Genomic DNA, 26,593 nt, shown 5'->3' with positions numbered 1-26,593 from the left:
AGAAGTAAAATATCAAAGAATAAAAACAAAATAAAATTAGAAAGATAAAAAATATATTAGGAAAAATAAAACTATAATTGAAACAACCAGTCGCTGGGGGTTCCTCCCGTCCCCTTAGGTGTCCGTGGTCCTCCGCCAGTGCCTTGTAGTTGCCCTAGTTGTGAGGAGATGCGAATTCCGCATCCTCCTAGTACGCCATCTTGAGTCCACACACCCAGAATTTCCTTCTTTTTAAACACTGCATAATATTCCATTGTGTGTATATACCAAATTTTGTTTATCCATTCATTCATCGATGGACACTTGGGTTGCTTCCACAACCCTATTGTTTTTTTTTTAAATAAAGATATGATAAAAAATGAAATAAGATTAAAATATAAGTATTAAATAGAATTTATAGGATTAATCAATCATCCTTTTTAATAAATCAAAAGTAAATAAAACAACATTAAAGAGACAACAAAATAACTATTAAAGTTGTCAGATGAATAAGAAAAAAATGGCAAATATCTATAGAAAAAATAATGTATTTGAAAGAATTGTAAAGAAATCTTTAACAGTATAATTCAGGAAGAAAAGAAGAAAGTAAAGACAACAATGTAGGAAGAAGGGAAGGAGAGGAAAAGTGAGATAAATGTTATCATTTAATAATAATAAAATAGATATATAAATGCAATGGTAAATTAATAAATTTAAATTGAGTACATTTTCAAGTTTAAAAAATGTGTTCCAGATTTTAAAATAATTATTTCATATACTAATCATAAGAGATATACCTAACAAAAATAGGAGAAAAAATAAGACAAATGACTATTAAGAATAATCCAGTATATTAATATTGACATCAGAGAAAACTGATTTGAATATAAAGTTTTCCAATATATGAAATGCATTATGACGTTGGGTTTTATGCTCAAACACACTCTTTGGTCCCAGAGAGCCTGATATTAATATAAGTGTAGACATATGAACACACTTGTATTTATGGATAGTCACTTAGTAGTATTTTACTAGTAATTGCCATATCTATAGGAAAGTACATTGTACACTCCACGGACACTGCATATTGGAAAACCAAAACGGAAAAAAAAAATAAAGAGATTCATTGCACCAAGAATGAGGGACAGATCCTGTTGATGACATCTGAGTATTCCACCCAGCCTAAGAGTTCTTACATAAGAAAACATCTCATGCCAGGGATGTTAGAGAGAGCTGGAGCTGACTCTGAGCCTCACATAGCTTTATATATCCACAGCACTTAAAATAGTGCCATGAACATAGATCTTTGATCATTCATTCATTCACCTATTTAAGCTTTTATTTATGCATCCAGGTCCTTGGCTGTGAAGGACTCTTTTTGTTTTCTCTAGTGGTGATAGTAGGGATTTAAGACACAGCCTTTCTGCAGAAATTTCTAGCAATAGGAATGATAGTTCACTCTGAATAAGATCAGATAATTTACTAGTTCAATCTCCTTATTTTACATATCAGGCAAAACTCATATGTAAACTTTTCACTTAGCCTCTCCCTTACTGAATCACATAGTTGATTTGTAGCCGTGTGTGGAAGGATCCTTATTACAAGTTTAATGATGGACGTGATGGTTAAGAGTTTGAACAATGAACCCAAATTTAAAATCTATCTCCATGACCTGAAGCTTGCTTCGTGACTTCAGTCCTTATGTTTATTTGTCTTTCAGATTTATAACTGGACTTTCAAGAAGTTAAGACATTTGCACAATTCATAAGGGAATGATGAAACAAGTTGAGCTTGCAAAGCCTGTGGTGCAGTGTACGACACCTTAGTTTATAGCACTTGATAAATGAGGGCTATTGTAAATATTATGATTATTATTTTATTAACATTACTACCAGGATATCAGCTGCCCTTCCTTAGCTGGTTTAACATCTCCCAATCATCAGAATTCAGCATTTCCTTTTTGTTCCTTCTCACATACACACTGGAGAATGCTTTGTCAGTTTGATTTCCATTTCTGAGTCACATTCACTGCCTTTTAAAGTCAAACCCATTGGTGTCCCCAGCATCAGCTCCTGAGCTACTGCGCTTCTCTAGGGCTTATGAGTTTTGCTCATTAGATGCTAAATTACTGCCACCAGAAAGTGACAAGTCTTAGTTAGCAACATCTTTGCCACAATAAAACTCACTCAATAAAAACAAAAGGAGTCACAGAGATGCAGAGTTTGGGGGATCATAAAGAATATCTATCAGTTTCAAGCAGTTTGTGTTTATACAAGTGGCAGCACTGAGTGAGTTAATGCTAAGAAAATACACAACTTCAGTTAACGAGATAGATTATTTAGGAAAACAGAACTGTCACTATTGCTTGCCATACAAAGCTATAAATTTGTTACTTTTGAATGCTGGGTGCATTAGCAAACACATCATTTATTCAAATTGAGATGTTCCCCAGAGCTGCACTTTGGTTAATGAAGATAAAACCCTTACGTTGGTTGTTAAATGTTATCTTCCCATCCTGGGAACCCTTCCAACAGCAACCTAGGCATTTATTCTCTGAGATGATTTGCTTAGTGTGGTATCTTCATGTGTATTTCAGAACCTGGATGGGTTCTCTTAAATGATCTCTGGGGTTACCACCTATGAAAACCGAAGATCCGCATCTGGCTGGTTTGATAAAGTATGGAACTAAAGGGAGAGAAAAATTTAGAATCTCAGACCCAGAGAAAACTTGTATGGTTTCATTGAAAAAGTTATCCAGCTTTTAATCTCCCTTTTTTCTCTTTTCAGCCAAAAACGTCCCCATTCTCTTCCACTCCCTCACCTCTCCCTCACTCCCCAGCTTTCACTGAGGTCAAGAATGGGATCTGTGTCACTAAATCAAATGAATAGTTTTGGTTTTCTTTTACTTGATTTATGAGAAGTATTTGACACTATCAATACATTCCTGCTTCTTTCAAAACTACAGCCAATTAGTTTCCATGGCACCATGCTATTCTAGCTTTCCTCTTGTATCTCTTGCCAAGTTAATTCCCCTCCACCCAGTCATTACATGATGCTGCCTCTCAAGGCTCAGTACAAGCTCAGCTCTTTTCCTCCTTCTATTCACTCTTCCTAGAGGATCTCATCTCCGCCGACACCTTTCAGTGCTATCTATTTGTAGGCAACTCACAAACTGGCCTGCATCTCTGACGCATATATCTCCCTGTACTCTGGATTCATTTGACCAGGTGAATGTTTGACATCTCCCAAAAGCTGTCTCAATATCTTTGCAAATTCTCAAAATGCCTAGTCCAAATGCCTGAATTTCCTCCCCAAATATAGGTTTCCTTCAAAACCACTATATGTTTTGTTTTTCACAAGCCAGAAACTTGAGTGTCATCCTAAAAATAGCCTCCTTACACTTCATATTCAATCTATGAAGATGTACTGTATATTACAGCTCTTAAATATTGTTCATAGCTATCTACGTCTTTCTATACTTCCAGGCCTTTTACACCAGTAAAAGCCTGGCCTTGGGCAAGAGCTTCTGAATTGGTCGCCTCAATTCAAATCTGCCCCACTATGAATGTAAAGTGGTGCAGCCACTGTGGAAAACAATATGGAGTTTCCTCAAAATACTAAAAACAGAGTTGCCACGTGATCCAGCAATTCCACTCGTGGACATATATCGGACAAAACTGTAATTCAAAAAGATACATGTACCCCTATGCTCATAGCAGCACTACTGACAATAGCCAAGACATGGAAACAACCTAAATGTCCATTGAAATACGAATGGATAAAGAAGGTGTGGTACATATATACAATGGAATACTACTCAGCCATAAAGAAGAATGAAGTAATGCCATTTGCAGTAACATGGATGGACCTAGAGATTATCATACTAAGTGAAGTAGGTCAGAAAGAGAAAGACAAATTCCATATGATATCACTTATATGTAGAATCTAAAATATGACACAAATGAACTTATCTACGAAACAAAAATAGGCTCACAGTCATGGAGAACAGACCTGTGGTTGCCAAGGGGGAGGAGGGATGGGAAAGGGATGGATTGGGAGTTTGGGATTAGCAGATACAAACTATTTTATATAGAATGGATAAACAACAAGGTCCTACTGTAGAGCACAGGGAATTATATTCAATATTCTATGATAAACCATGATTGAAAAGAATATGAAAAAGAATATAAACACATGTATAACTGAATCACTTTGCTGTACAGCAGAAATTAAAACAACACTGTAAATCAACTATACTTCAATAAAGTTTTAAAAAATCAGCCCCACTCTAACAATTCTTTATTTTACCAATAATCTGGATGCTTACAGAGCAAAATGAGATCATGTCATCTCCCTTTCCTTACTTGAAATGATTTAAACGTTTTTGCTTTAGGAACCACATCAGTTAGCCACTCTGTCTCTCTGCAGGCCCATCACACACCCCCACTCTGCCCTTCTTCTCACTGGGACAACCGCCAGTTTGCTTTATGCTCCTCACAATCACCATCCTCCCTGCAGACAGTGTCTTCTTTTTGGTCCACAATTCTACTCCCCTTCAATCACCTCCTAATTAACACATACTTTAAGTCACTGCTCATTTCTTACTCCATTAGAAATAGTCACAGTAACTTTCCTGACAAGGTCAATCATTTCTATTATATGCTGTAATATTACCCAAATGAATTTATAATTAACTATATTTATCTATATTTTATTAGTATTTGTAATCCTCTTTAAAATGCATTTCCCAGAGCACAAGTTCATTAGAGTTAAAATATCTGATTATTCTCAGCACTGTAGCCTCAGAAGCAACCAGCTTCATAAGTTTAAATAAGAACATATATGGCTCCAATTATCTAATATATAATCTAATCGCTGCCAACCTGGCCTGCCACTGGGTGGGTGACTTCCAGGCCCTGCCTGCAGACACAGCTGCGGCCCCGCCCTGCCAAGGACACGCTGCGTGCACCGACCGGCGGGGCCACGACCTGTGGAGCAGCAGAACAAGCCCGTGACCAGGGACGAGCTGGGCCGCCCAGGCGGCTGCAGGGTGTGCCCTGGTCCGTGGCCCAAGGCAAGACCTCACTGGGCAGCCTGAAGCAGACCAGTGTGGAGGTGGGCCTACCGGCCCCTGGCAGCTCCCCAGGGAGGAGAATATGGCGACGTTCAGCCGCACGCTGCCCGGGCGTCGGCAGGCCCTCGCTGGGCGACCCCGCCGCCACCACGTGACCGGCCACGTGACCCACGATGTGTCTCGCGCTGCCAGCAGCTCCTCAGCAAGTGGAAGCAGAAGTCGCTGGGGGGCCGTGGCCTGGAGGAGCGGGGGGAAAGGGGGTCCGGCTCCCCAGACCCCGTCACTGTATCGCAGGGTGCAGGCAGAGCCTGGGCGTGGGCCGCGGGTTAAAAATAAAAGCAACTTTAAAACTATATGGCTAAAATATATATATATATATGGCTATATATATGGCTGAGTTTACCTAATATATACTCAATATATAATATGTGTATATATACATATATATATTGACTTTGGACAATTCAGTCTATTTGAAGCTCAATTTTCTCATCTGTTTAATAGGGTTAGCCATAATATCTAAAGTCTTTTCATGTCTAGATGTACATAGAATAGTAATAAATGTGACAGAAAGATAATAATTGCATGGCAAAAATTTTCCTATATCCAAATTCAAGACTCAACTGAAAAGTCACAATATTTGCAATATATATCATAAATGAAGAATTAATATTCTGAAATGCAAAGAACTCTGAATATGAGTGAAAAATTGCCGAAAGTATGACAGAAAAGGGGCAAAAGACAGTCACAGATAATTCACAGGAAATGGATAAAGATATGAAAATATATTTAATCTCTCATAAAGGCAAAACAGAAAATAAAACTATACTGGGTTACTTTTTCTCATATATCAGATTGGCAAGAATAAAAAATATGGTGCCATACCTTGTTGGTGGAGATGTAGAGAAACAGTCACTCTACTACTCATGGGATGCTATTTGAAATAAACTTTGATTATAAACTTATGGAGGAGAATTTTTCAGTTTCAACAAAAATACATGTATGTTCACATTGTAGCCTAACAATCCAATTTCCAGGAACTTACCCTGAAGATATATCTCCCAAAATAGGAAGATTCATATGTAAGGGGATATTCATTGCAACGTTGATTAAAAATGCAAAATATTGGCAACAACCTGTATGCTAATACAGAGAAAATAAGTTCAGTAAATGGTGGTATATTCACATAATGGAGTAAAATATAGCCAGAGTAAAAGAATGGGGATGAGAAAGATCTCTATGATATGGAGTAATTTTCAGGATGTATAATTAAGTGAAAAAGCTAAAATACAGACAGTTGTATAAAGTATGCTGTTTTTTGTGTAAAAAAGATGGGGAAGTGAGAAAATGTGCCTGTATCTTTTAATTATGCATATCAAAAACACAGGACATATAAACAATAGATTAATGAAATCGGTCACTTATATGGCAGGGGTGAGAAAGATGGAAAGTACAGAAGTATAGGATGGGGAATGATGCTTCTCTGAGCATACCATTTTGAACACTGAATTTTACAGCAATGTTAATGTTTCAAATTCTCAAAAACAACAAAAAAATAAAAGTGTATGAGGGGATTACTAAAACACAGTACAACTAGAAGCACATTTTATAAGCTATACTGGAGAAATAATGCAACCACACTGGACAGTGAAAAAAAAAACTAAATCAGGTAACTTTTCAGTATTTAGATTATATGCCTCAGGCTAAAGACAAAATTAATCTTAAAATATGTTGGACTCTGGTTAAATTTCTTCTTCACCAAATGATGGATTAAGAATTCTGAAAACAACTGTGTATTCTGAGTCTAAGCAAATAAGCAACAATATTGTAGCACATGGGAGCCAGGTTTCTCATTGTCATAAAAGGAAGTTATAAACATTGAAAGGTAGAAGGACTTTATGAACTCTTCAGTATTTGATTGGAATTGGTGTTATCAGTATGAACTTACAATTTTAATATAAATAGATAAAAATAGTTATAGATGTTTTGATTGTGTATGCATATTCGTATACATGTATATGTGTGTAGGCTTGTATGTATATGTGGTGTTATTTCAATTAGGAGGAGGGGTAAGGATGATGGGAATGGGAGAGTTAAAGTGAGAAAAGAAAAACAGTTGAAGGATATTGTTTTTTGATTGATGGAAAGACCATCACTGATGGTCAGGAAGAAGAAATCTGAAAAATGTGCCTCAAGATCTCAAACAAATCATCTGCTGGTTTTAAAATATATCAGGGTGTCCATAGTAGAAATCTCCATTCACATCTTAAGATCCACTTTAGCAATAACGATCCTGGACTAAGGCACATCTTTGTAGCATATTCTCGCCTCAGGCAAAAGGTAGATACTTTGTTCAAGTAGCAAAACCTTAAAGCAATGTGTAACGGGTTTCTGCTTCTGCTTCATTTAGGGTCATATTTGGGCAAGGCTATGGGTTGTTTACATGCATTCAGGCCAGTGCAATACTACTTTCATGAAAGGGACTGGTCCCTAGTTAAGTAATTTATTTAATAGTAGCACAAGTCTTGCAAGGGAACCAACACATTTACCGATTAATCCTTTAAGTGGTAGTCTTAGTCTCTAGAAGCTTTGGAAAATGCAAATTGGCAGCCCTTACTACTTCAATCTAATTTCCCAAATTCCCTCAATTGGCAGCTACAAGTGCCCCAGGGTGCATATTTTACATAACTGAGCTTTATAGCTGGTGCCTGTTCTGAGAGGGTCAGCTGCCTGCATCCTATTGAGAATGCAGAAAGAAGAGAAAGTGCTTGGCCAATTCACACTGTGGGATGCTCAGAGCCTACCCTGGTTGCTCCATGATTTGAAACAGCTGGAAGGGAGACTTTAGTTCCGCATAGGAAAATAATCAGAAGATAGGACACCACACTCACGAGCAAGGAAGCAAACCTCTGGTTAGGACCCACACAATATTAAACACTACTATCTCCCTCTTCTGAACCTTTAATAGTACTTACCATGTGAACCAGGGGATCACATAAATTATTGTTGTCAAAGACTGCCCTATATTAACAGTGATTTCATGTATCTTATCACATTTTATCTTCAGGACAAGGCTGTAATTGGTTCCCTGTTTCTGCCCATTTTTCAGATTAGGAAAATGAGATTTAGAGAAGCCAGTGGCTTATTCTGTATCATCCCTGACTAAGACGATTATAAGGTCAGGTTTCTGATTCTAAACCCAGTGAGTTTTATTACTACATTTTAAAACAACTTTGTTTTTCCTAACTCCCTAATATATCCTCTCTCTCTCCACAGACTATATACCCTCCTAAGGTACAGGAATAGTATCCAATGATTCCATAACAGGTCAGATTCTAGGACAAGGCTGGTGGTCTTAGCCTAGTGTAAATGACAGGTTTAAAACTGGGACAAGTGCCTAATATCAGAGAAGAGACATGGACAGACAGAACCTCTACCTAGCTCCGACTCTAGGGCAGAGACGGTCTACTTAGAGCTGGTCGGGTAGATCTGGGTCCACAGACTTAACTGTAGCTGGGATGAAGACAGTTTCCTGAACACCAAGGGTTCTATATCCTCAGCACATGGCAGCCCCAAATAAAGGTGGTATTAAAGAAATCGGAGAGATTTCCAACAAAGCACCAAAGCCAAGATTTGCTATTTTAAACCCAATATTAAGTGAAGTCAAACTTTCCTTGGAAACACAAAATAAAAGATCTATTCACTGTAATAGGGATAAAAATGATTGATTGTCAGTTGTACAGGTTTAACCCTCCATAAGCAGAGTGGACTGGATTGTAATAACACCTCCCTTATCCCCAACCTCTTGTCTCACTCTGGCTCCCCCAGGAGGATCACACAGTGTCTTTCCTGAGGGTAATAGCTTGATTTTAAGGTTGCACAATTTTTGATAAGGGAGGGCCACCATCCTTTAGGGTACAGCAACCAAATATACATATATTTTTAAAAAGCAGTAAAATCCTCAGACAGTAAAATCTTGCTGATGGTGGGGCCTTCCTAGAGTGGGGAATCATCCTTGATTATTTTCGTTGGGTTCCCTAATTTCACCTATGTCACGCGCAATTAAAGTTGGATCCACAGCTAAAAAGCTGACTCTCAGGGAGGTAATTGTAAGAAACATTTCTGGGGCTGTACATTTGATTCACACCAGTAAGTCCTGTAGGGGAAAAATCAGGCTGACAGATTTATGAGGCTCCTCCGCTTAGAAAAGAGACTTTACTTGGCCACAGGCGGCAATATCCTCTCAATTCTCACACCTCAGGGCCTTACTTTATACCACAGTAATAGGCTTTAAAAACTGAATCGCATTTTATCCAACATGGTAATTCACTAGCACAATTCAATATTTGAGGGAAAACTGCAGTGAATATTCTGAACATTTAAAGCCTTGTTTTGTTTATTTTTAAACAGTTTACTGAGATATTTTTCATATACCATACTTCCCCTTTTAAAGTATATAATCCAATGGCTTTCAGTATATTCACACAAATGAGCATCCATCACCACAATTAATTTTAGAACATTTTCATTGTCCCCAGAAGAAATGCTACACTGCTCAGCCTTCAATCAAATCTCCTCAGCCCTTCTTACTCATTATTTCTGTGCCTATAGATCTGTCTGTTCTGGACATTTTAAATAAATGCGATTGTAAAATATGTGCTTTTCTGTGTCTGGCCTCTTTCACTTAGCATGTTTTCAAGGTTCATCCTTGTTGTAGCATGTATTAGTACTTCATACATTTTTTATTACCAAATAATATTCCATCAGTGGTTATACCACATTTTATTTATCCATTCATCAACTGATGGACATTTGAACTGTATAAAAGATTTTGGCTATTATAAATTATGCTATGAACATTTATGTACAAGTTTTTGGGTGGACATATGATCTTAATTCTCTTGGGTATATACCTTGTAGAGAAATTGCTGATTTATATGATAACTCTATGTTTAACTATTTGAGGAAGTTATGGACTATTTTCCAAAGCAGCTACACCACTTTACATTCCCACCAGCAGTGTATGAGGTTTCCAATTTCTCCACATTCTTGCTAACACTTGCTACCTGTCTTTTTAATATTTTTGTATTCTGATGAGGAATGACATCAAAAATATGTGGATTTGCTTCTGCAAGTTTAGATTTTCACATTGAAGTCAGAGTGCCTCCTGAACTTTCTATCAGGTCAGCCGTGCTCATGTACAGGGTGGGGTGGAATAAGTAATAGTTTCAATTTGCGGTCACGTTTGCTTGAAGAAATGCCCTCCTTTAGGTTGGCATCTGTGGAAGGCTTCCACTCCCCTTCAGGACACAGGAAGTCACAACTGAAAATTGACCCCACTTTAAAAACAAGAACAAGATCCATGCATTTTAGGGACCCTGCCTATTTTCATTCATCTTTGTGGATTCATCTGTTGAACAGAACTGGGACTGTTAAGGAAGATTTGGAAAAAGAGCAAAACAATCAAAAAGAGGCAGTGGAATCTGGGAACCCAAGAGAAACACAGTCATGTCAGAGCAAAGCAAATTTCTATGTCCTCAGTAAAGAGGCTTGACCAACACTACAAGCTGGGCCCATCAGAGCCGGCCTCAGGCGAGAAGGCCTTATGTGGCTATAGGAACCTGGTCTACTCTCTGAACCTCCGGCTGCCTGGTGCCTTAGAATAGTGCAGGTTTTGCAGGAGGGTTGTGATATTTACGGCCCAGTCCAGTTCAAACACATAGTAGAAGGCTGGGCCAAGAGAGAATGGGCTGGTAGATTGATTTGGGCCTGAAAATCTTTTACTGAAAAATATCTTCTATCCAGTCAACAAGATGTGCTCAAATGGATCTACAACAGAGCATGTGGAAGCTGTACAAGGACAATCCATAGTCCTACTCTCATGGGCTCCTGGTCACTAACATGTGGTCAATGTAACAAGTTGTATCAGAATCCCTTTTTAATTAAAAATCATTTTTTTAAAAAGAAATGTTGAAGGTATTGGAGATAGAGGTGGCAGAGCAGTATCCTTTTATGACTATTTGGATATAAATTCATCTGAATATATTTGTTTTTATTTAAGGAGTAAGTTGCCCACTAATATAAGAAGAAATCATCACATGAGCTTACAAAAAATAGGAAAAAAAATACACAAGAAATACAGAGCAAAGGGGTCCTGCTCTGGGCCATGATAATAATGAGTGTGTAGAATGGAATTTAGCCTTGGACCTACTTCTTTCAAAGGTCTGAATGATTATCTCTTTCTGAATGACAGGTGATTCAGATACCAGGAAAAAGTTCCCTTTAGGTTAGTGGTATTTGTGTTCTACATGGGTCAAACCACATAAATAAAGGACTATGTCATGCGTACATATCTATATGCATCACAGAACACAAAAGCCGATTTTTCATATAATTGAATGTCTAATATCACTGAAATCTTTTTAGAGTTTATTTTCTCATTATTTTTTTTCTGAATTCCTATAGAAAACTCCATAGATGATTTAAACATTCAAAGACGTTTTAGCAGTCAGCAAAATATTTAAAAAATCAGTGGATTGAAACAACAAACATATGCTATTGCTGATGAGTCTACAGGTCAGTGGGAAGTTCCACAGGGCTCAGTTGTGCTGCAGTTGGTGTGTCAGCTGCTGGCTAGTTGCTCTGGAATGGGCTTGGCTGGATCAATTGAGACTTTAATTCATGTCACTTTTCATGCTCCAACAGATTCACTGTGACTTCTTATCATGAGAGAGAGTGGTCATGTTCCAAGAGACAGAGAGTGGAAGTATGCAAGACCTCTTGAAACTTTGGCTCAGAACTTCTAATGTCTTCTATTATCCAAAGTAAGTCAAAGGTTAGCCCAGACTTAAGGATTGGGGAAATATACTCCTACTGTTTGTGATGATGGGAGGAGATATAAAGGGACTCACACCTATCAAAGATGTGAATGCTGAGAGGAGTGGGACAGTTGGAGCCATATTTTAAAAGCCTGTGTATGTTATCACCATTATTAGGTAAGTGCATATTATCATCATTATTAGGTATACATGTAAGCAGATATATTACTAAATATTCCAGTACTGCAACTTAGCTTCTAGAATGTAATCAGTCAATATGTGTGGCAATAAACCTAAACACCCACCTGATGATTAAATGCCTTCTCTACATCTCCACTAAGGCAATCTCTCCAAAGGTAAGAATCTCAATATATCCTGAATCCTTTTTCAACTGAATCCTAGACCCATATATTCGTATAAATATCTCTACATAGATGACCTAGTAATTCCAATTGACCTGGATAAAATGTAAACATTATTTCCTCCTAAAGCTGTCCCTCTTCTTCCTATGCTCCATATTTCAGTGAATGACACAGTTAACCAGTTGCCTAATCCTAATACCATGAAAGCATCTAAGATTCATACTCTCATTTACCTTCTGTACACAATTGTTCCACAAGTCCTATAGCTCTACCTTAAAATGACTTTAATTCTTGTTTAACCTCTACTTTCCATTGTCCCTGCTTTATTTAAGGTTCTATGTATTTTTAATCTAAATTATATGTCAACTTTTGGACTTGTCTCCCTGGCCCTGGTCTCACCTGTCTCTAATTCAATTATTCACAATTCTCCTGGAATACATTTACTAAAATGCGAATCTGACCATGGCATCCCTCTAGCTAGATACCAATGGACTTCAATTGCTTTCCACTTGAAAACTCAGGCTCCTTACTATGGCATCAATGTCTTTTCTGATTTTATGCTTTCCTGTCCCTCCAGTATATTGTCATTTTCCCTCTTTTCTGTGTTCTTGCCCAGCTCCCTATTATCATGGGTGCTTCTATCTGCCCGCAGTGCTCTTCCCTCTATTGTAATATGGAAGGCAGAGCTTATGGTACTTAAGAGCAAGTATTTCGAGTTAGATACCCTGATTCTGGACGTTGAGTTCCCATTTAATCTCATTGAACTACCCTTTTCTTATTTATGAAGTGAAAACAGTAATGGCATATACTTCATAGGGTTGTTTAGGGTATTAAATGTAATAATTCATGCGAATAGGTTAACATAGTTACAGGCACAAGCATTCCACAATGTTAAGTGTTGATACTAATATTTCTATCTCCTCATTTTTCTATCTCTGAAGGCTTTATTCATGTTTTCAGACTCAATCCATACATCTTTGTGGACCCATTTTGGACTGGAATTACACTATCATAACCCATTCTCATTCCTCCAGTGGGTTTCCATCAAACCCTGGGCATACCTTTATTACAATATTTATTACACAGCATAGAACTTTCTAACCCCTCAGAAAACTGTAAACATCCTGAGGGAAGGGACGGTGCCTCATTTAGCTTTGAGTCCCTCATACCAATGACTGGTTCACTGCAATGAATATGAACTTTCCTTGTGAAGTTAAAGAACATCAGGGTCCAGCTTTAGTGGCAATAAGTATGTGTAGTCATAGATGAAGAGATTGTTAAGGGACAGAATTTTTTTTAGTTCAGTGGAGTTATTTACTCAGTCAGCTTCTAGGTCATATTCTGGCAGCTGAGTACTGACCAGCGTAACAGCTCGTAACTCAGGCATGCCTCAAGAACTTTGTATCACAACAACTGTGAACCAGCAAAACCTTGGCTCAAGACAAAGACAGCTGACTTTGATTCTAAACCATTCAGTTGATTCCAAACCCAGGGTCAGTCAAGGAATCCTGTATAGGTTGATTTATTATGAAAAATATCAAAATTGAGAAATTGAAATTTGGGGAAGTAATCATCATCAACATCTGATGGAAATGTGATGTACACATTTTGTTGCATCTGCCAGTTTTTCTAAATTTCCAAGAGAAATAAGCATGAGAATGAGGTCCATTTCCCATTTTAATCATGCAGGCTTTCAAAGCAGCTCTTTATTAGTTTGATTACTTTGCTCTTTCTAGAAATATCACTATTTTTGGTGTTAACAATATGCTCTTTAACCTTGAGACAGTATCTACAATTTGTAGAGGAGATTGTTTCCCCCTATCTTTTATTTCTTATTCAAATCCCCTGAACTTGCTCATCGATCAGGAAATGCACTAGAGGGGCATAATTTTAACAATACGTTCAACCTCCAAATTTCCTAGCAGGATTTTTCAGCCTGAGAAGTCTCATTTTCATAAATAAATCCTTGCTTTTGAGTCCAAATTATTTCTGTGACTCTTCCTCCTGTTTGCTCTGGGTTATCTGGCAATTAATGATATAATTATTTGTAGACAAAGGAACTTGAGAGAAGTCCAGAATTTCTGTCTGCCAATTTGTAGTTTGATTTTCTAAATCTAGCCCTTTGCTTTCCTTCTTATTTATCTCTCTTAAAAACTTTCCAGTCCAACCCATTTCCTCTATTTGTCTTTATTCCAAAGAACATGATTTATATTTAATACTTAACTACTGTGAAAACACTTTTAGAGGGAGTAATATTTCACCATCTTAAGTATATTTCTGAGGGCTATACAGGAAGAATAATGCGAACTAGAGTGAGAAATTTTGAATGGTTCTACTCTTTCATGACTGAACAGACAAATTGTATTGCATTTGTGTTCCCATATACTGTTTCTTCATGAAAGACAAACCATTTAGAAAAAGAAGATGTCTTATAAGGTAATTTAAAAAAGCTCTTGTTACCTAATAGTTTTATGTTTTATGCTTATTTGATCTTCTTATGTAATTATTTATTGTATTGCTTTGTTATACATAATAATTTTATTACAAAATGAATAAGAACTGACTTTATTTGGAGTAAATATCTGTACAAATTAAACTTGCTGTTTAAGCTCAAATACTATGAAATGGATGAAAACACGGAAACACATATACATGTATATACCTGGACTCTTCCCCTCACACATATGTATCGAGTTTTTCTTAACTAAGATCACAGAATACTGAAACCACACTGACACATATTTTACCTCCATACTGTATATAAACATAATATATGAGTATATTTATTCTCTCTCCTCTCCCACAAACTACACCCCATTGACTCTTTCCTTTTCTTTGAATTTATATATTTCCCCCAAATTTTATACAAAATATGGTCAAATGTGACATTAAGTCTTTTTTTAAAGCCCATGTATATTGGAAATTATCATGCTATTATTGTTAATTTTTTTTAAATACTTTTATTTACTCTGTGTTATGTTAGAAATAAATTAAGAAAAACATATTTCACCACTGTTAGATGGCTTCCTTTTAGGTGCCACCAATAGAAGTGAGACTCCAAAGGGAGAGGAAAGAAAGTACATGGTTACTCTTTTATTTGCTACGCCTATCAGTATCCCTCTGACAAAGGAATTGAATCCAGTAGCAGCAAATGACTCTAGCTTCCAACTTCTTTAAGCAGTCTTAGAACTAGTTCACCTCCCCTCACGGGCACTAGCACTAGCTACGCTCAGCAGTCCTCTCTCCTGGGAATCTGAGCCCTGATCCACAGGACCCCTCTTATGATTGCTTGTGTTTGAGCAGTAGCTGAGCAATACTCACTCCACAGAAATCTCATCCCCCTTTTCAAGGGGTCTCTTCTCTAAGCTCTTGTAATACCAGGAGCAACCAAGGGTCAACCCTCCTCATTGGTATGATTTCATCCCTGCAAACCCCTTCCTCTGAAATTCTAGATTTTCATAACTTTATCTTCTTCCATTTGTTCCCTTCAAGTCTTATGGGTAAGAGTTACTTTTTGAAGTTATTACTTCTATGTAACCATAATCCCATTTCTGCTTTTTCATCATTCCATACCTGTTTGACAATACTCTAAGTTAAATGCTCACTGTTGAGTTATCTAGTGTGACTCTCACTTTTCTTATTAGTTTATATATATATATATATATATATATATATATATATATATATATATATATATATAAAATCAGTAGTGGTCCTAGAGAACAGATACTCAAAGTTAGGGATCCTGGATGATTTTGGTCATAACCTTGCCCTTGAACAAAGAATTGAATTCCTTACAAATGTTAAACTGGATACTAGTAATTCTTCGCAGGCATTTTTGTTACAATTTATTAATAGTGTATCCCAGGAATTTGATGTGGGTTTGATACTCCAAAATTAATTGAGATCCTTAGGGAGAGAAAGAGCAGAATCCTTATTCTTACAACAAAATATAACCCAGAAAAAATGAAATTTTATGGGTTTTCTTGAATTGTTTTTTCTCCTTGAACTCCACAGGGTGCTTATATAAAAGACTGGAAAAAAGTTGGAGAAAGTGTTCTTTATGATACAGAACTGTGTGTGGAGAATAGGATTCCAAGCAGTGGAGAGACTCCTTTTGTAATAGGGAAGAACAAATCTGACTCCATGTTGGATCCGTTTCTTTTACTTTAATTTTTGCATTCTATTGATTTTGCTATAAGTTAATCACTAAAAGGGTGTTGCTTATAGCTTAAAGTATACATAATGGCCCATCTCCAGGAACCCTGCCTCGCATGCCTGAGTGTTAAGCTAAAATACCTTTGTTTAATCTCACAGGAAACACCCTGACCAGGCCCACCTGTAAATGGCAGCAGGAAAGAAGAAATTAACACATCTCCTCGGGTCTGGCCAGAACCAGGAAAAATCTGCAACAACTTCTTGCCTTTTTTTACTTTACCTCCTTACCTCCCACACTTTGCTCTCTAAAAGAAACTAGCATCCAAACCTGGGCAAGATGGTTCTTTGGAACACTTGTCCACCATCTTGTTCTGCTGGCTTTCCAAATAAAGTCATTGTTCCTTGCCCCAACACCTCCTCTTGATTTATTGGCCTGTTGTGCAGTGAGCAGTATGAGCTTGGACTCAGTAACACTTTCCTCTTTATCCTCTAGGGAACAAAAGTCTTAATATCTGTGGGAAAGGGAAAAAAACACTGTTGTGCTTAGGGCATTTGTGAAAACCCATTGCAACTGAGGAAAGAGAACAGAAAAAAAGAGTTCCTATCCTAGAGGGGAGGGAGGGAGAAATGTGTGCCAGGCTCAGAACTACAGCCAGGATACAAGCAGGACCATAGTGCAGGATATGCCCCAAAGACACAGTGCCAGTGCAGCTAAAGGTGGAACAGAACTGAAGGCAAAAGGCAAAACAAAACAAAACCTCTGGAAATCAGCTACCTCTTTAAATAAGAGGTATAGCTATTGAGATCTGAAGAATGTAATGCACTGACAGTAACCATAGCAACAAAAAACCCCCTCAATATCAGTGGAATTTCTAACTACATTAAATCAAAACTCATCACTAAAGACCACATAGAAAAAAAGAAAGGTGTGCCCATTTCCAGTTATAAAAGCTGTTTATCTCAGTCTTTACTATCCTACACAAAATGTCTAGCTTTTAAGAACTCAACATATTAAGGAATGTAAAATGCAAGAAGAAACGAAACACTATCAAGAAACAAACTAATCGTCAGGACCAGGCTCATGAATAGCACAAAAGTTATGATTATTTGACAGAATTTATAAGAACTATGCTTAATATTATAAAGATTCTGATGAAAATGTTGTAAACACATAAGATCAGATAGGAGGTTTCAACAGAGAGATGGGGACTAATAAGAAGTGATCAAAAGGCAGTGCTAGAAACAGAAATGAGCAGTACCTTTCGCTGTCTCATCAGTAGACTGGACACAGAGGAGGAAAGATTCAACAAACTTGAAGATTTGTCAATAGAAATGATCAAACTGAAATAAAAAAGCAGAGAGAAAGGGGAACAAAACAAAACATCATGACATGTATTGAACAATATCAAATGGTCTAACATATGTGTAATTAGAATCACAGAAAGAAAAGTGAAAAAAAATAGGAGTGAAGGAATATTTGAAGAAATGATAGCTGAAAACATTCCCAAACTAATGACAGACCTCAAACTATAGATCTGAGAACCTCAGAGAACTCCAAGCAGAATAAATACCAAGAACAGTACATCTAGGCATATGATGTTCAAACTGCTAGAAACAAAAGTCAAATAGGAAAGCTTGAAAGCAGCCAAGGGAAAAAAAGACACATAGCATACAGAGTAACAAATGTAAGAATGACAGAAGACTTCTTGTATGAAACAATGCAAAGTAGAAGGAAAGAAAACGTCATCTTTAAAGTGATGAATTGAAAAACAACACAAACAACAGTATATCAATCCAGAAGTCTATGCCTAAAGAAAGTATGTTTCAAAAATGAAACATACACATACAACCACTGAGAAAATTCATTTTTGGCAGTCCTCTACAAGTGAAGTGGTATAAGAGTACTTGAAAATCTTATAAATTAAATGTGTTCAATGCATTAAACTGTACAGCAACCTCTAAATACATTTTTAAGAACCTTCATTATTTAAAAAATACCATTTAAAATAGTTTAAAAAAGGATTCATTATTATCTTGTAAAATATCTGCAATCTGAATACTGAAAAACAAAACACTAATAAAATAAATGAGGAAGGCTTAAATAAATAGAGGGCTACACAATTTTTGTTGGCAGAATTCATCATCACATTACCTGCTCTTACTTTCAAACAAACCTTGATATGTCGAGCCCTTTTCTCTTGCTTCCAGCCTGTTTGACTTCACCTCTGCTGCACCTCTTCTGCCTCCAGACAGTTATCTGATTTTTAAGGCCTAGTGTGATTAGATTAGGCCTATCTAGGTAATCTAGAATACTTCTATCTTGAGGCCCTAACTTCAATCACATCTTCAAGGGTCCCTTTCACCATGAAATATAACATTTTCACCAGTTCTGACAGCTTGATTGTTTACATACTTGGGGGGGGGGGCTATTATTCCGCCTACCACAAAAGGAATCATAAGAAGACTGAAATAAAAATGCTAGAAATCATACACACATACACATACACACAAAAACACCCCATATATATAAAATATGGTATATATTATAATATGATATATATACACACTAAATTTAGGTGTGAGGGGGGTTTTAACCCAAGCACAAGATTAGTTTCAAATGCTAGTTAATAAACCTATTTTCTTTATTTTCTTTTTTAGCACAGAAGCTGGTTATCTAGGACCTACATGTGAACAACTTCATATGCATATTTTTTGTACTTGCTTTACTTTGGTCAGTATGATACATTATATTTAAGGTACTTGAACACTGTGGATTCCACTAATATGTGTATGAATGATTGAAGCTTTGTAAATTAAGGGGTGCTTGTATGAATATAGTTATTATATACACATATAGTGTTTTCAAAAATCTTTTCAATGACATGATCATAACACAGGAAGAATCAGCAAATTTGAAAATAGGTCAATATAAATTATTAAAATAAAACAAAAGGAGAAAAAATGTGAAGAAAGTAGCAAACAGTCATGGGACAATATTTTACATCAAATATATATGTAATTGGAGTCCCAAATGGAGGGGAAGGAAAAACGTTTGCTCAAGAACTATTTGATGTGCTAATGGTCAATAATTTTCCAAAATTAATAAATGAAAACAAACCATAGATCCATGAAGCTCAGAAATCCTTATTCAGAATTTGAAAAAGAAATAAACAAACCAGACCAAACTAAAAGAAACAGACACACACACATAGGCGTATCATAGTCAAACTTCTGAAATATAAAGATAAAGGAATAACGTTGAATGTAGCCAGAGAAAAGAAACATAAAATACAGAAGAAAAAAATATATGCATTGCCATAGATCTCTTTTCAGAGCCTGGGCAAACTAGTAAAAAAACAAACATCTTTAAAGTTTTAAAATACTGAAAGGGGGGATAAAGCAAAGAACAAAAAACTACCCGGTCGGAGTTCTATAATTATAAAAAATATCTTTCAAAAATAAGTCAAGTGAAGACTTTTTCAAACAAACAGACATAAGAGAATTAAATGCCAGAATAGCTTAACAATAAGACATACTGCAGGAATTTATTCAACCATATGATCATTTCAATATTTGCACAAGTACATTTGAAAGGCTCAACTTTTACCCATTATAAAAAACTATTAGAGAATAGAAGGGAATTTCCTCAACATAATAAAAAGCATCTATGAAAAACCCACAGGTAACATCATATACTGAATTATGAAATACTGAATACTTTCTCTTTAAGATTGAGAACCAAGCATATATGATCCTGCTCTCTTCTTCTTTTCAGCATTATACTAGAAGTCCTAATCATTGGCACAAAGAAATAAAAATAAAAATCATTGACACAAAGAAAATCATCGAAATAAAGGAAATAAAATGAATAAAAATAATTTTCATGAACAGTTTTATGAAACCTGCAAAACAACTCCTAGAACAAGACAATTCATTTAGCAAGACCACAAGGTAATACTAATATGTAAAAATCAATAGTATTTTATAGCATGCATGTAAACAATGAAACAAACAAAATATTTACACAGGTTTGAGTAAAAATTCAGTACATCTCCACTTAACACTGTGGTTAGTAAATATTTAAGGTGAAGTGTAATAATGTATGCAATTAACAGGGAATTAACAATAAGATGGATAAAGTTATGGATTTTTGGCATGATAAATGGTAAAGTATATACAGTAAAATAATTGTGGCAGAATGTAGTTGGGTCTACTGAGGTTCAGGGTAAGCTTGAATGCAATGATGTGCTTACCAAGTAGGTGCTTTGAAGGACCTAGTCAGCAAAATACTTCACTGCTATGGTTGTAATAGTAGCTATAAGGACTGTAGGAGCAGTGTGGCTATTTGTGACTGTACTGGAGAGATCACAAACAGAAAATAACAAGTTCTGACTTTTAAACCTCTAGCTTAAATTATTCTCAAGGGATTAGGGTGCATCTTTGTTGCTCCTGAAAGATTTTCTAATTCCTTATATACACAAGGATGACCCTACTGATAATTACACTGAAAATACATTTATTTGAGTTGCAGAATTACAATGTGAGTTGAATTCACAGATTTGATGAGTCCGTTATGTGATAATCAAGGCATTGATCCAGATGAAATGGGGTTCTGAAAATTGGTGGGAATAGTGGATGGATTTGGGTGAGGCTAAGAATTTTGAAACTTTGAGTCTTTCTTAGTCTCTGAGTCTCTTCATAAACATCCTGCCTTCCAATATCAAAGGAGGCTAACCTGCTCTTTCTCTGTCTGAACATACTGTAATAAATTCACACTGTTGAAATAGGTAGTGGAGTTTTAATTTCCTGATAGCATGCTGACTAATACACAATTCTGATAGATCCCTTTTTTATTCTTCATAAAACAGTATCAAGATGTGAGAAAAAGTGATAATAATAATTATTCATTTCCTTCCTAATGTCTGGATATTATTTATTCCTTATTTCCAGACCACATTACAGATCACACTTTACTAAAGAGTCTAGTATGTTAAACAATATAAAAATGTCATATTTCTTAAATATAAAGACAATCTTTTGATATAATACTGACAGCTAATGATATTCTTTTATGCTCTCCTTTCTATATTTTTTCTTGCAGCAATGGCAGTTACTTGCAAAGCCAACTAATCAAATTAAACTCAATAGACTTGTAGACCTGAAGGCCACGTGGTCTCTGTTACAACTCCTCAAACTGCCATTGTAGCACAAAAGCAGCTATGGACAATGTCTAAACAAAGGGGCATGGTTATGTTCCAATAAAATTTAATTTACAAAAACAGGCAGCTGGCCCCTGGGAAGTAGTTTTCCTACCCCTGATATAGGCACTATATCTGATAATCATTTTTAACGTCTATGACCAATCGAATTCCAAATTCAAATCAGTCCAACAAACATTTATTGAATACATGCTATTTACCTGCCATGGTAAAAGGCACAAATCTTATCTCTGAAGCAAGTTTCATAGGTACCTACCACTATATACTGTTAAATTAATTAAACAAGGAGACCATCAGACTGAGGTTGTTTGATGCCTTAGGCAGCCTACATAAGCAAACCAAAACCTGTCTGTAATGCCTCAAGGTGAAGAAATGAAAATCTAAGGACAACCAATCACAAACAGCCAACTAGGCTTTCCCAAATAAGGCAATTGCTTAAGCTACAGCCAATCAAATAATTTCCTTGATTTGCTTCTGCCTCTTCTCTAGGACGTATAGGGTCTTTCCCCTAGCTCCTGCCAATGGGGCACCTCTAACCACTTCTGGTTTGGGACTGCCCAATCAAGACTGATTTTTGCTCAAATAAACTCTTAAAAATTTTAATATGCCTCAGTTTGTTTTTCAACAATACTGTTACTGTCTCATTATAAAAACCCTCCTACTTGGTCTTCTGTCTAATCTTTTTCTACACCATCCAGATTGTATTCATTGACAAGATTTGAAGATAGTTTCTCTTAATATCTCACAGATACTCTGTGCTACAAAGATTATGCCAACATAGTCCAATTCATGGCTAAAGAGAACTGTCACCATGTCTCAGAGGCCATCTGACTTCCTTTGTTGTTGCAGTCTTATTTCTGAAGAACATAGAACCTAAGTAAGAAGAATTATACAGTACAATTGCCACACTGTTGTTTCCAGAAAGGTCATTATCTCTAGTGTAAACAGTATTATTTAAAACATTGAAATATATAGTTATAATGCTATTATATGAACATATATATATATATATATATATATATATATATATATATATATATATAATTGGCTCTTGCCTTGGCCACTTATGATTCCAGGAATATAACGCATGCCTCACTGGGCCCTGCTGATGCCATCTGCCAGCATCTCCATTTGATAAAACAAGAGCTCAAAGCAACAACACTGGATGTTGATTTTTGCTAATGAAGAAAGATCCCCAAGACCTGATTGACCTCTACTTATCCAGAATCATTTTAATTTAGCAAAATTTGTTCGCTTTGGATTGAAAAAATTGACTTTATTTCTATTGTCCTATCATGGAGGGAAAAATAAACAATAGAGGTACACAGAGCCATCTGATCAACATAAGGTGCCCTTCCTTGTTGCCTTTCTGCAGCTAAGGAGCATCAGAAATGGAAATTTGTAATACCATGGGCATTTCCCCTCCTCTGAAACTGGTCACCCTGACTGTCTTTGTGTTATTGAGTGTGCTTTACCTGTTCACCACATTCCTGCTCAATCAGCTCCTTTTGAGAAAATTCTGTGTGCCTCTCAGTGCAGATATGGGCAGGCAGCCAAGGCATTAGTCACATAAATATCATTGCATTTCGAAAATCCTTTTTTTCCCCCTAGATTCTCCTTTTGCACCTTCCTTCTTCATGATTCTTGTCCCTTGAATTACTTTCATTCATAGAATGAAATGTATAGAAGGCTCTTAGTGCTCCAGGGTGGGTCGGGGGACTGGCAATCACAATTACTCTGTATGATGTAGAAGACTTTACAGGAGTCATGGCTCACAAAAGGTAAATATTTTTAAAGCTATTTAGAGAATTCTAAACCTAAAGGAGGTCTTTTGGTGAACTTAGTCCATTGGTTCCCATGGCAGGTGGTTACAACAGATTAACTGAGCATTGCCTGCCCTAAACACAAGTTCTCGGGTCCCCCTAGACCTGTTAAATCAGATTCCCTTATGTTTGCATGTTTCAAAATCATGATGATTTTGATGAGCAGTCAGGTTTGAGTAGTCAGTACTACATTCACCCCACCTTTTTTTTTTTTTTGTGGTACGCCGGCCTCTCACTGTTGTGGCCTCTCCCGTTGCAGAGCACAGGCTCCGGACGCACAGGCTCAGCGGCCATGGCTCACGAGCCCAGCCGCTCCGCGGCATGTGTGATCTTCCCGGACCAGGGCACGAACCCGTGTCCCCTGCATCGGCAGGCGGACTCTCAACCACTGCGCCACCAGGGAAGCCCTCACTCCACCTTTCAATGCTCAAATCCCTCTTTCAGAAGCCCCACTATTTGTTTCTCTTGCTTTGCTTTAGATGTTTTCAGTGACAAGAAACTCACTATTTCTTGGCGTAGACTTGTCTACTTGTGATTGTTTTGAGAAGTGCTATCCTTGACCAAAACAAAAGGTGCTTTTGAATTGATACTAACTCTAACCCTTAGATCTATGAAGGGAAAATTTAACACTTTCCCTCCCATTTAAATACTCTATAGTTATTTGAAAATATTTAACTTCCTGAGTCTTCTCTCCCAGATGGCTATGCATCCTGACAAAACCCGTTTCCCAGAATCCTAGCTTCTTTTTTACCAAATTTTGCCAAATATATTCCCACTGCTAGAGTTTCAGGGGCCTTATTCTTAAAGTTCTCTTATAATTTACCCCTTTGAAGGTTTTATTTTTTAATATCTTATTTCCAGTTACTTCTTCTAACAGATGGAGAGTATGTTTTTCTGTAACCTTTTGCAAAAGAAATTTCAGATCAGCTTTTATCTATGTGATTTCCATACCTCAATCATAATATAAGTTGCTCAAGATCAAGAATATGATTTATCAAACAGAATCTGAAGATTTAGAATGGGTTATAGTTGAAGGCATTAAGAAAATATATGGTGCAAATTCCCACACTCAGATCCATTGCAGGGATAAGACAGCAGAGATCCTGGTAGGCTAAGAGATTTCCTCCTGTCTTCTAGTAAAAAAGCTACTTCTATGAATAAGACTGCATTTGTATAATGCATAGAACTCAGGCTAGCATTCTAGAGGAATTTTTAAAAAACTTATCATAGTCTTTTTAGCTAATTTTTTGAAGTCAAATGTTTCACATACTTCTCTAGAAAAAAACGTTGAGCCGTCTTGCAATTTTAGATCAGCATTTCCACACAGTCATAGTGTGTTGGAGGTAAGTGCTTCTTACCCATTTGAATTGGAATTATATCCTCCACTTTACCTGTCAGGACATTGTAGACTTTTTTTTTTTAATATCTTTATTGGAGTATAATTGCTTTACAATGGTGAGTTAGTTTCTGCTTTATAACAAAGTGAATCAGCTATACATATACATATATCCCCATATCTCCTCCCTCTTGCATCTTCCTCCCACCCTCCCTATCCCATCCCTCTAGAAGATCACAAAGCACCAAACTGATCTCCCTGACATTCAATTTTATCATGCCTCTCTTGCATGCACTTATTTTGACTTGAACAGTAGGTTAATCCTATGCAATACCTAGACCTGGCACATAGGTACATATATATAATAGACATATATAGATTAAGTTATCTGAGGTACCTAACATGTGAAGTAGTGATACAGTATTTTTGTAGTTTGGAGTAGTTTCCAAATCAGCCTGCCTGCTTCAAATCTCCACTTTACCACTTACAAGCTCTGCACTATTAGGCAAATCATTTAATCTTCTGTAACATGGCTTCTTCAGCTGCAAAATGGACCATGTAATTTTGTTGAGAAGCTCAAATGAGAAAATGAATGAAAACTTTTAGCAAAGGGTCTAATACGGTTAGCTATCGTTATTTTATACAGACTGGGAACTAGGACCCACGTCTCCTGGAATGAGCATGGGGCTATTGCTATTGTACCATTCTGCTACTTTTCTGCTGTGCCTTCCTGGTCCACACCCTCTGGAGCTTCACAAGTGAAAACCTCACTGGAGCTGTTAGTGGGCACTAGATGAGCCACTGAAACATCTCAACTTCCTACTTGACCCCCAACACTTCTTATAAGGTAAATATAAAGAAACCTCTACCTGTGAGATGACACTCCCCTCATCATATAAAACAAATTGATTGTGAATAGGGTTGGGTTCTCTTATGACTATTTAGTAACAACTCATAGGGAATCAAAAATGAGAGAATCAAATTACATGATTACTTAGGCAAATGATAGCCTGGTATTCCAGCTGATAATCTTTGTAAATTCTGATAGTGTTGTGCAACTGATTGGCCATCCAAGTATATGGCTCTTGTTTATGGAATCATCCATCACGAAAATTCACACATGAGAGGAACCTGGGCCACTCAGCATCTCCAGGCCCAGATAAGTTTCACATTTACAACAGCGATTTTCTACTTTCAGGCTTAGATTTTTTTTTAAGCCTTAGAATTCTGGCGGCTGTGTGGCTGTGCAGAGAGCAGGATATTCCCTTTTTCTTTTCTTTTCTTTTTTTAAAGACAACATTTACTAATGACTCAGGGATGCTCTGGAAAGAATCAGTTAAAAGTTTCACATACACATTTTTTCAGAGTTCAGTGTTGCCTCATGTGCCTCAGAATAATTTGAGTTAATTTTATGAAAAGGAAAGCACAGTTCCTGAATCTATCCAAGATCTTCTGAACTGAAACCTCGGGAATAAATCTCAGGAATGTGTCTTTATCTTTTTTTTCCAATTCCCCTGGATAATACTGATATACACCAAATTTGAGAATTAAGAAACTGGTAGTTAGAGAAATGTGATAATGTATGAGGAAATAATTGGGTTTGCTACAGCAACAAATGTTATTATAATAAGGAATACAAAGTTGGGGGTCAAGCTATTCAGGTGTGTGGAGGTGGCCTTGGCTCTAAAATTGTAAAAAACAAAACAAAAAAGCATAAGAAATACATAAGAAAAAATTTCATGGTTAAGTATTAAAATGAATTATACTGATGACAAGTCCTATAGGGTATCAGTCATCGTCATCATAGATGCTCATGGTTTGGGA

General features: G+C 36.7%; 1 protein-coding gene across 2 annotated transcripts in view; it reads right to left on the bottom strand.

Moving 5' to 3' along the window:
* Positions 1-26,593, bottom strand: part of LOC115844941 (VPS10 domain-containing receptor SorCS1) — a 790,264-nt gene that overhangs the window by 744,379 nt on the left and 19,292 nt on the right. The gene's annotated exons all lie outside the window — the stretch shown is intronic.

Source organism: Globicephala melas, chromosome 16 (assembly GCF_963455315.2).
Source record: "Globicephala melas chromosome 16, mGloMel1.2, whole genome shotgun sequence".
Taxonomy (NCBI): domain Eukaryota; kingdom Metazoa; phylum Chordata; class Mammalia; order Artiodactyla; family Delphinidae; genus Globicephala; species Globicephala melas.
The sequence above is the reverse complement of the archived record's forward strand: the minus strand, read 5'-3'. Positions and strand labels throughout refer to the sequence as shown.